Source organism: Mesocricetus auratus, unplaced genomic scaffold, assembly GCF_017639785.1.
Source record: "Mesocricetus auratus isolate SY011 unplaced genomic scaffold, BCM_Maur_2.0 Super-Scaffold_100015, whole genome shotgun sequence".
Taxonomy (NCBI): domain Eukaryota; kingdom Metazoa; phylum Chordata; class Mammalia; order Rodentia; family Cricetidae; genus Mesocricetus; species Mesocricetus auratus.
In genome coordinates, this window is record NW_024429198.1 from 37,021,778 (window position 1) to 37,030,548 (window position 8,771).

The 8,771-nt window shown below is 47.2% G+C and overlaps 1 long non-coding RNA gene across 1 annotated transcript; it reads left to right on the forward strand.

Annotated features, from left to right (window-relative positions):
- Positions 1 to 1,403: 1,403 nt before the first annotated feature.
- On the forward strand, positions 1,404 to 8,450 carry LOC106022383. The gene is made up of 3 exons (XR_001197384.2): positions 1,404 to 1,585; positions 6,403 to 6,908; positions 7,682 to 8,450. It is a non-coding gene; the product is annotated as an uncharacterized LOC106022383 (long non-coding RNA).
- The last annotated feature ends 321 nt before the right edge of the window (positions 8,451 to 8,771 follow it).

Sequence of the window (8,771 nt, forward strand, 5' to 3'; positions counted from 1 at the left end):
TTAGGTTTAGATACTGATTCTAGCAGAGAAATGCTGAGTTTTTGTAATGATGCTGTCAGCCCTAACTATACAGCTCACAGTGGAACAATCACTAAGGCCCTTCTGGGTTAGCCTGCTTTAGTCAACAAATTAGCTGAGATTTTGGGAATGGATGATTCCTTAGCTAGCCTTATGGAACAATGGTTTGGAAAATGGGGAGGAGTGGTGACTTCATTTCGAACAGGCCTTGTTATAGTCTTTAGGATTAGGATCCTGTTTGGATGTTGTATAACTCCTTGTGTTAGGGGCCCCATCTGGAAGCTCACTGGAACTGCTCTCACCTCACCAAACATCCTTAGTTGATGGCGAATGTTCTTCTGTGTATATGTTTGTCTTATTGGTTGATGGATAAAGCACTGTTGGCCAATAGGGAAGTAAAATATAGGACTAGGAGACAAGGATGATCTGGAAAGTGTGGGCAGAGAGGAGCCATCATGGGATCCCAGGAAGTGACTAGCAGGGCAGAATCAGAATATAAGCAGTGACAAACAGGAAATCAATTTCTTCTCTTCTCTGCAGACACTCTGAGCAGTTGACATGTAGGACACCAGAGGAGTAACGGGTCCCTGGACCTTTCTCCGGTAAGATAAGGCCATGAGGAAATACATAGGTTAGTAATTATGGGTTAAAAATAAGAAATCACCCAAGTCCTCAGCCAACAGATTATAACTAATATAGCATCTTCGTGTTCCTTTGGGGCAGAGAAGGGCAACGGGACCTGGCGGGGCCAGAGAAAACCTCATGTTACATTCAGTCACAGTGACTTATATTACTGGAGACTTCAGAACATGAAAACCAGAATGTGCTGACTGGATTTGAAGAAAAAAATGAAAATGTACAATAAGGAAGAAGGGGTTGTGAGAATCAGTCTTTTGTACCAAAGATGGCTAGCCTGCCAAAGGCCAGCATTCTACAAACCTCCCTGTTGGGGAAGTCCTATGTATATGTCAATAAAGCACTGTTGGCCATTATGCAAGTAAGATAGGTGGGACTAGGAGTCCAGGAGAAACACAGGAAGTCAAGATGTAACCGCCATGGGGTAGGAAGCCTGGAAAGTTCTCCGGTAAGAGAAATACTTAGATTAACAATTATGGGATAAATACTTAAGTCAGAGCTAGCCAGTAAGAAACAAGCAAGGCCAACAGCTTCATAATTAATATAGCCTCCTGTGTGTTTATTTGGGACTAATGCGGCTCTGGAACCAGGCTGGTGGGAAGGCTTCCCATTACACCTCCCCACTTCTGAAATTTTACTCTTGATTATAGATTGTGATGTTGCTCTCCCAGTATTGTGGTGAAATAATAACTAAGTGAACTTCAAACCCTGGTGTGTTTGCTCACTCAGTTTGAACTATGGAACGTAATTTTACCAAAGTCAATACTGCCTGAGTTACTTTTCCATCATTACCTATGGAGCTGCTTTTCTGTTTTTCCTGTTTACAACCTGTTACTACCTGAATTCCTCCTGTCTGAGCTTCCTGAGTGCGAGAAGTATAGGTGTGCAACTCGATCGTTTAACACTGATTCATTATTATTGACAAAGCATGGTAAGTTTTGATTCCTGTGTATAGGTGCCATTCTTTCACTTTTCCTTAAAGGTTTCAGACACACTTATTTGTGTACCTTGACAAATGTGCTACTGTGCAAGCACGTGGCACATGTTCCAGCAACTCCTCATATAACGTTCCTCTGTGCTTTTCTTGTTGTTTGTCTTTCCTATTCTGGTGGCTCAGACAACATACCTGAGTGTGGCATTTTGATGGGCTGAGCTGGAGAACAACTCAGAACCTGGTCTCTATGGCAGCTCCCTGCCTTCCCAGTCTGGAGATCACTCTGGTCCCCCTTCCTTAAAAGTGCAGACACGGACTTTTGGTGAACTTCCCTGGCTACCAACGAACAATCAACTGTCTTAAAATCTACTAACCAAGGGAAAGGACAGGGCTGAAACAACCAGCAGGCTCAGAACCCAGGGGAACCCTGCCCAAAGTCATTTTGTGTGTTTTCCAGCAATTTCTTCTAAACAGTATCTCTGCCTTACAATGCCTCTTCAAGCCCTCACCTGTCCCTTACACACACACACACACACACACTCACAGAGATACACACACTCACAGATACACACACACATACACACACACACAAAGTATTTAGGTTCAATCACTGGATTTCATCTTTGGCTGCCTCTGAAATAATAATAACTGTGTTATGATTTCTTTTGTCAGTCTGTCTTTTGTGATAGGGTATCAGCCAGGCTTCTAATATTATATTGGGAGGACTGGGTCACTTTTTTTCTTGTCTCATCTTTGTACACATCAGAATTTTATCTTGTGGGCTCCGATGTTTTATTCTACTTTTCTGTAACTATTGTGTCTATAGGTACAGTGGTAGCCTCCTCCTGGTTTAAGGTATCCAGTTCAGTTCCAGAGTTCATGTTGTCGACTCAGAGTCCTGAACAATGTAACCCAGAGGGCTGGAGCTCATGGGGTTCTACATGCAATGAGCTCTCAGGCCTAGAGAAGGCATTTGTAGCTTGTATGCCAGAGGCTAGACAAGCTGGGGTCTTTTTGGACTCTGTTATTCAGGACAGACTGACGGAGTCCCTCTCCTTCATGCTGGGCTTCTTTAGACTCAGCCCAGCCAAGCTGCAGCTCTGTTATTTGGCAGGAACATGGGTTTGCTTTTGATTAAAATGTTAAGGTGCATAGTGTTGCTTTGTTTTGAAGTGGGTTTTTTTAGAGTGGATGGTATCTTGATCAGAACTCACAAACGAACTTTCCAGAAGGTAATGTCTCTATAATCTGGCCTTGTGCTAAGCTCAACCCAGTTTCCCCAGAACAAGCTCCATGTAGAGTGCTGTCCATCACCCATTGAGGGCTTTCCCCAGAGCAACAATGTCAGGCTGAAGATAAGTGCTCAAAGGCTGGGATACTTGATTGCTTACCTTAAGAGGCATGTTTTGGTCCTGGGTGTCTTCTGCCTTGAGACTGGGAATTGCTGGTACCTATGGCCCTGATACCAGGGGTTGAAGATCCAAAATCCACCACCTGGTCAGTAAGGCCAGTGCCGGGTGGAAAGTGCTCCTGTGTGGTGTCTGGACCTAGTGTAAAGGGCTGAGCTGGGTAAGAGCTCCGCCACTGATGAACGCAGAAAAGAGGAGATGTCACTGGTGGCCCGAAGCCGGGCTGACTTTTTTTTTTTTTGATTTTCGAGACAGGGTTTCTCTGTATTGATTTGGAGGCTGTCCTGGCACTCGCTCTGTAGACCAGGCTGGCCTCGAACTCACAGAGATCAGCCTGCCTCCCGAGTGCTGGGACTAAAGGCGTGCACCACCAACGCCCAGCCGGGCTGACTTTTGAAAGGTCTGGATGCACTGCCCAGTTGGAATTCCCATTTTGTGCTCCAGATGCAGGAGGTGGGCAGCCAAGCAGGTGGGGGTTTGTCAAAGAGTACTGGTGGACAGCCGGCAATTTCTCTGTAATTTTCTAGGAAGCAAGTGACATCATTTTTGACAAATAGGTAGGACAAGCAGTGTACTGAGTAAGTCATTAAATCAATACTGAATCAGTGTCTAGTAACTGGTCTCTTCTGCCATATTCTACTTAGATTCTGGACTCAGGGACCCTGGGACACAGAGGTTGCTCTAGACCAGGTTGGTGTCTCCCTGTAACCTGGGATCCTGGGGAGCTCTGTATAGGCTGCTTCTTCCCAGGGGTCTCCTTTTTCACTGCATCTCTGCCCCAGGGTCTGCTGGATCCCATTCCTTTGGGGTTCTTTCTGCAGGGGTAGTTTCTGACTTGATGTGCTGCTGGCTGCTGGAAGCTGGGTCTTTTTCTGGGCCACATATGTGCCATGGAAGTCCCTCTGTTCCACCCAAAATCCTTCTGGAGAGGGAGGACTGTGACTTCTTGAAAGAGCGACTGAGTTACTGGACACTGGAGCATTGTGCTTTGGGAACAGAAGTCTCTCGCCTCCTACTTACTTCAGTGCGTGGAGGGCTGACACAGGACAGGGATATTTTAACGTTCAAGCCCTTGACTACCAAGCTCCTCTGTCTGTCCTGAAACAGGAAGACTAAATGGACCATAGCTTGTCTAGCCCCCCCCCCCACACACATATAAACGACAAATGCCTAGGCTGAGAGAAATGGCGACGGGTATCAGGGAGACACAGGATGGGCTCATCTGTGGGTACCTCTTTCTTCAGTCACTTCTCTAGGAGGCCAGCTCCCAGCACTGGGAAAGCCTCAGTTGCTGGTAGATTCCTGTCCACACAGGAACTGATGTAGGCCTGGAAAATCTACAGAAACTGGCTAAATCCTGGTGCCTTCAGAGCAGGTGTCCCAGACAGACTCTGGTAGGCAGCAGATGGTAACTTCTCAGAGGTGCCACGAGCCGAACACCTGCTCCCAGGGAGCCAGCTGACAGCCATGCCTTTCCCAGGCAGGCTTGGAGCACCTGTCACAGAATGATGCTCTGGCAATGTCTCCCTCCTACTCAGTAGGTGGCTTGGAGTGGGGTGACAGGGATAGCCTCTAAGTCTGTCCTCACTTTGAGCAGGTAGAAATTGAGGTGATCGCCCCCAACACACACACACACACACACACACACACACACACACACACACACACACACACACACACACACACACAGATGCACTCTCTCCATGGCTTTTGAAACTGGAAAGCTGCTGATAGGTGAATTTTTGGAACTTGAGGGCCCCTTGGTTCTTCCAAGATGCTACCAGGAGAGTTTTGGGGACAGAGTTTAACAGTCTACTGAGCTGAATGACCTCTGTGGTTCTCCCAGGATCTCTAGGAGACTGTTTAACCATCTGCTATGCTGAACTTCAGGTGGTGCAGGACAATTGACCTCTCTTCATTAAAAGCTGTGTGTTCTCCCTTAATATAGGTGACAACGGTGTGGATGGGACAATATTTGAGGCCATTGGCAGTGGGCCCAAAATTTAACTCTAATGCACAAACTGACTTAGTGGAGCCCATTCTATAGAGAGAGATACCTTGCTCAGCCTATACACAGGTGTGTGTGTGGGGGGGTGAAGACTACATAACCCTGCAATTCCACCCCAGCCCTACAGATACAAGAAAAATGAAATCACGTCCCCACAAATACTTCTACACAGATGTTTGTACTATCATCATTCATACTGGTCAAAAGACAGGACAACCTACATGCCAGTCTACTAACAAATGATAAATATGATACATCCACAAGAGAGAACTTGGATGTCAAAAGGGGTGAAGTACACTACAATGTGGCTTGGAAATTTTATACTCTAAGAACTCAGATGGCTGAGTTTATGCCAAAAAAATTGAACATTAACTACTTGAAAATATTATTATTATTATTATTTAAAAGAACATGTAACCATCCAGGCTTACTGTGCCAAAGTAATGACAACCATGTCTTGGGCTGGGCTAGCATGAACCTAAGAATGTTTGTTAGCTTAGTAGCTCAGTTAGGAGGTTGCTCAGCATGTATACTCTAGGCTGGTGGCTGGCCCTGTGAGTCCTACTCACCATTGTCCCGAGCTTGGGGTCCACTGGGCAAGAGTTCCAAAGTCTTATGCACAGCTCTGACTCCAAGGACCATGGAGAAGGAAGTCCTTCAAGACCTGGGTGGGTCTCATTAAACATCCCTGTGCCCTGGCCCACCCTGATCCACCACGACCCCGGAATGAAGGGTCCCCTGAATCAGTAGATCTGGTTACCTCTGGAAAACAAAGATGCTTAATTCAACTCTCCCACTGAGGGACAATGTGTCCCATGTGCACAGATGAGGTAGTGGCCCAGTCCAAGTCATTTGATGCTACCAGAGGCCCACTGATCCTGGACATATCACTGGAGGGCTAGTTCTAAAGTCCCAGCATCTGAGGGCTGCATGAGGAGACGAGCTAAAGGCCATACCACCTCCACTGCCGGAGACAGACTCTAGCTACCTGCTGAGGGCCCTGCAGACGGAATGCTGCAGGAGGGGGCACTGGTGCCTCAGTGGCTGCAGTAACAAAGGACCTCACCAGGTTATTTAAACAATGGAGATGTGTGCTGTCCCCAATCTGGAGACCAAGGTGTGGGTAGGGCTGGTGGTTTCTGTGGATCTGTGGAAGAACCTGCTCCAGGCCCTTCCTCCTCAGCTGCTGCCTTCTTTGTTCCCTTCTTCCTCCTTATTCTCCTGTGTCCACTTTCACCTTCCCTCCTTCCTCCCCCCTCCCCTTTCCCTCCTGTGCCTACTCTGTATTCTTTCTCTGTTTTGGCTTCTTTCTTTTCCTCTGTTTTGGTGACTTCGTCCTCCTCCTTCATTTTTTTCCTCCGTTTCCTTTTCATCTTCCTTCTCTTTTTCTCTTAAAGGTCTTTGTCAGGCTGTGACCCATGATTCCAGGCATATGCCCAAACTCCTGGCTGCCACTCAAGTTTCTGATGGATGGTGGCTGCCCTGGTTCCTCCTTGCCCTGTAGACTACTGCCCTAGTCTCTGTCTTCACTCTCACGTCGTTCTGGCTTTAGAGGTAAGACAGAAGAAATGGGTTATGGAATTTGCCCCCGAGATTAAGGGAAGCTGCTGAGGCCAGGCATGTGTGCGGGGTGTCCCTGAATGGAGGCCTAGAGAGACCACTGCATGAAGCTGTCAAGTTGAAGCCTGGATTGTCTTGGAGAACCCAAGATGTTAGAGATGCCAGTCATGAGATATTGGCCTAGGAGAGCTGCTAACAGGAAGTGGAACCAGCCCGAGGGAAAGAAGTGTGCTGCAGTCAAAAAAGCTGAATGTAGAAATCTTGGCTACTTAGCCAGCACCATGTCTTCCTGTACATCTCCACGCTCGCCGCCATGATACTAATGGACTGGACCTCTGAAACTGTAAGCAAGCCACCCCAATTAAATGTCTTCCTCTATAAGAGTTGCCATGATCTTGGTGTCCCTTCACAGCAATAGAAGCCCTAACTAAGACAATCCAGGGGTGACACCATCTACAATTGGCTAGGCTCTCTTGCATCAGTCATTAAGAAAATTCCCCCACAAGCTTGCCCATAGACTAATAAGGTGGGGGCATTTTCTCAGCTGAAGTTCCTTCTTTTTCCTAGATGATTCTAGCTTGTGTCAAGTTGATAAAAGAGCTAACTAAGGCACTTATTTAGTTGTTTATTTAGACAGGCTCTCACTATGTTACCCTGGCTGATTTCAAACTCACTAATCTACCTGCCTCTGCTTCCTCAGTGCTGATGTTAAAAGTATGCTACCATACCTGGCTATTTTAGTGTGTGTGTGTGTGTGTGTGTGTGTGTGTGTGTGTATGCGTGCGCACGCGCGAGCGCGCGTATGCATGTACACATCTGTGGGTGAGAATCTGCAGAGTAAGGAGAGGGCATCAGATCCCCTAGAGCTGGGGTTACAGGCAATTTTCAGCTCCTAGACGTGGGTGCTAGGAACAGAGCACTGGTTCTCCAGATGAGCAGTGAGTGATCTTAACTGCTGAACCATTTCTCCTGCCCCATACTCACAGACCTGTTTCCTGCCTGTCATTCAGGCCGGGTGGCCTTGAGACTACTCTCTGGAGAACTAAATGCAAACGAATCCTGGCTGTGCCCAAGGAAAGAAGCATCACCTGCTTCCCTTTTTGCCCCGTCCCACAGGCTGCTCCAGCAGGAGGTGGTGGCGAGGTCAAGGTCCATGAGGTGAAGCTGATAGTGAAGAGAAGAGCTGCATAGCACAGGGATCCTGGACCTCAAATGACAGAGCAGCCGCCATGCCGGCTCTGACACAGCACCTTTTACACCTTTTTACAAGGTTCAAAGTCTTGGTGACTGAGGTTGCAGTAGTCCATCTTGTATCATCACTAATTAATGCGCAGCCATCCGAACCCCGATCATTTCCAGCATCCCTAGTTCTAACCCAGATTCCAGAAAACAGTAAGGACAGAAACAGCTTGACTGTTTCTAGGTCGTCCAGAGCCTCCCTATTCCTCTAGGACAGGAGTCTCTCTTTGAGGCCAGCAATGTGGTGGCAAAAGTGTATGGCCCAGGGCAGCTTGGCTACATTGCTGCCATGACAGGCTCAATAGGGACCAGCCAGAAAGTAGGCCTGAGTTTCAGCTTCCCCTAAGACACCACCCGACTCCAGGAAAGATCATAAACTAAGACCACTCAGGAATGGACCAATACCTAACATTCCAAAGGAAATAGCTAATGTTCATACCCATTCCCTTTCACCAACACACCCCCAAGACAAATGTCAGCCAATCAGGGGTCCTGAACCTTAGAAACCCCTCAACCCAACCTCTGTCATGATTAAAAACCCCACCCCACCTGAGCTCAAGGCTCTCTGATCTCTCACTGCTTTGTCAGACACATGGAGGGTCCAAAGCTTGAACTTGAATAAAGGCTCTTTGCTTTTGCATATGGATTCGGACTCCTTGGTGGTCTTTGGGGGACTCCATGATCTGGGCATAACAAAAGTTTTTTTTAACTATTTTTAAATATTTATTTATTATGTATACAGTGTTCTGCCTGCATATATGCCTGCAGGCCAGAAGAGGGCACCAGATCTCATTACAGATGGTTGTGAGCTGGGAATTGAATTTAGGGCTATGTGGTTGCTGGGAATTGAATTGCGGACCTCTGGAAATGCTGCCATTGCTCTTAGCCACTGAGCCATCTCTATGACTTCTAGGCCTTTTGGCTAAGATCAAGTGCAAGGTGGTTGTGCACTTCCCAAGGGCCAGCT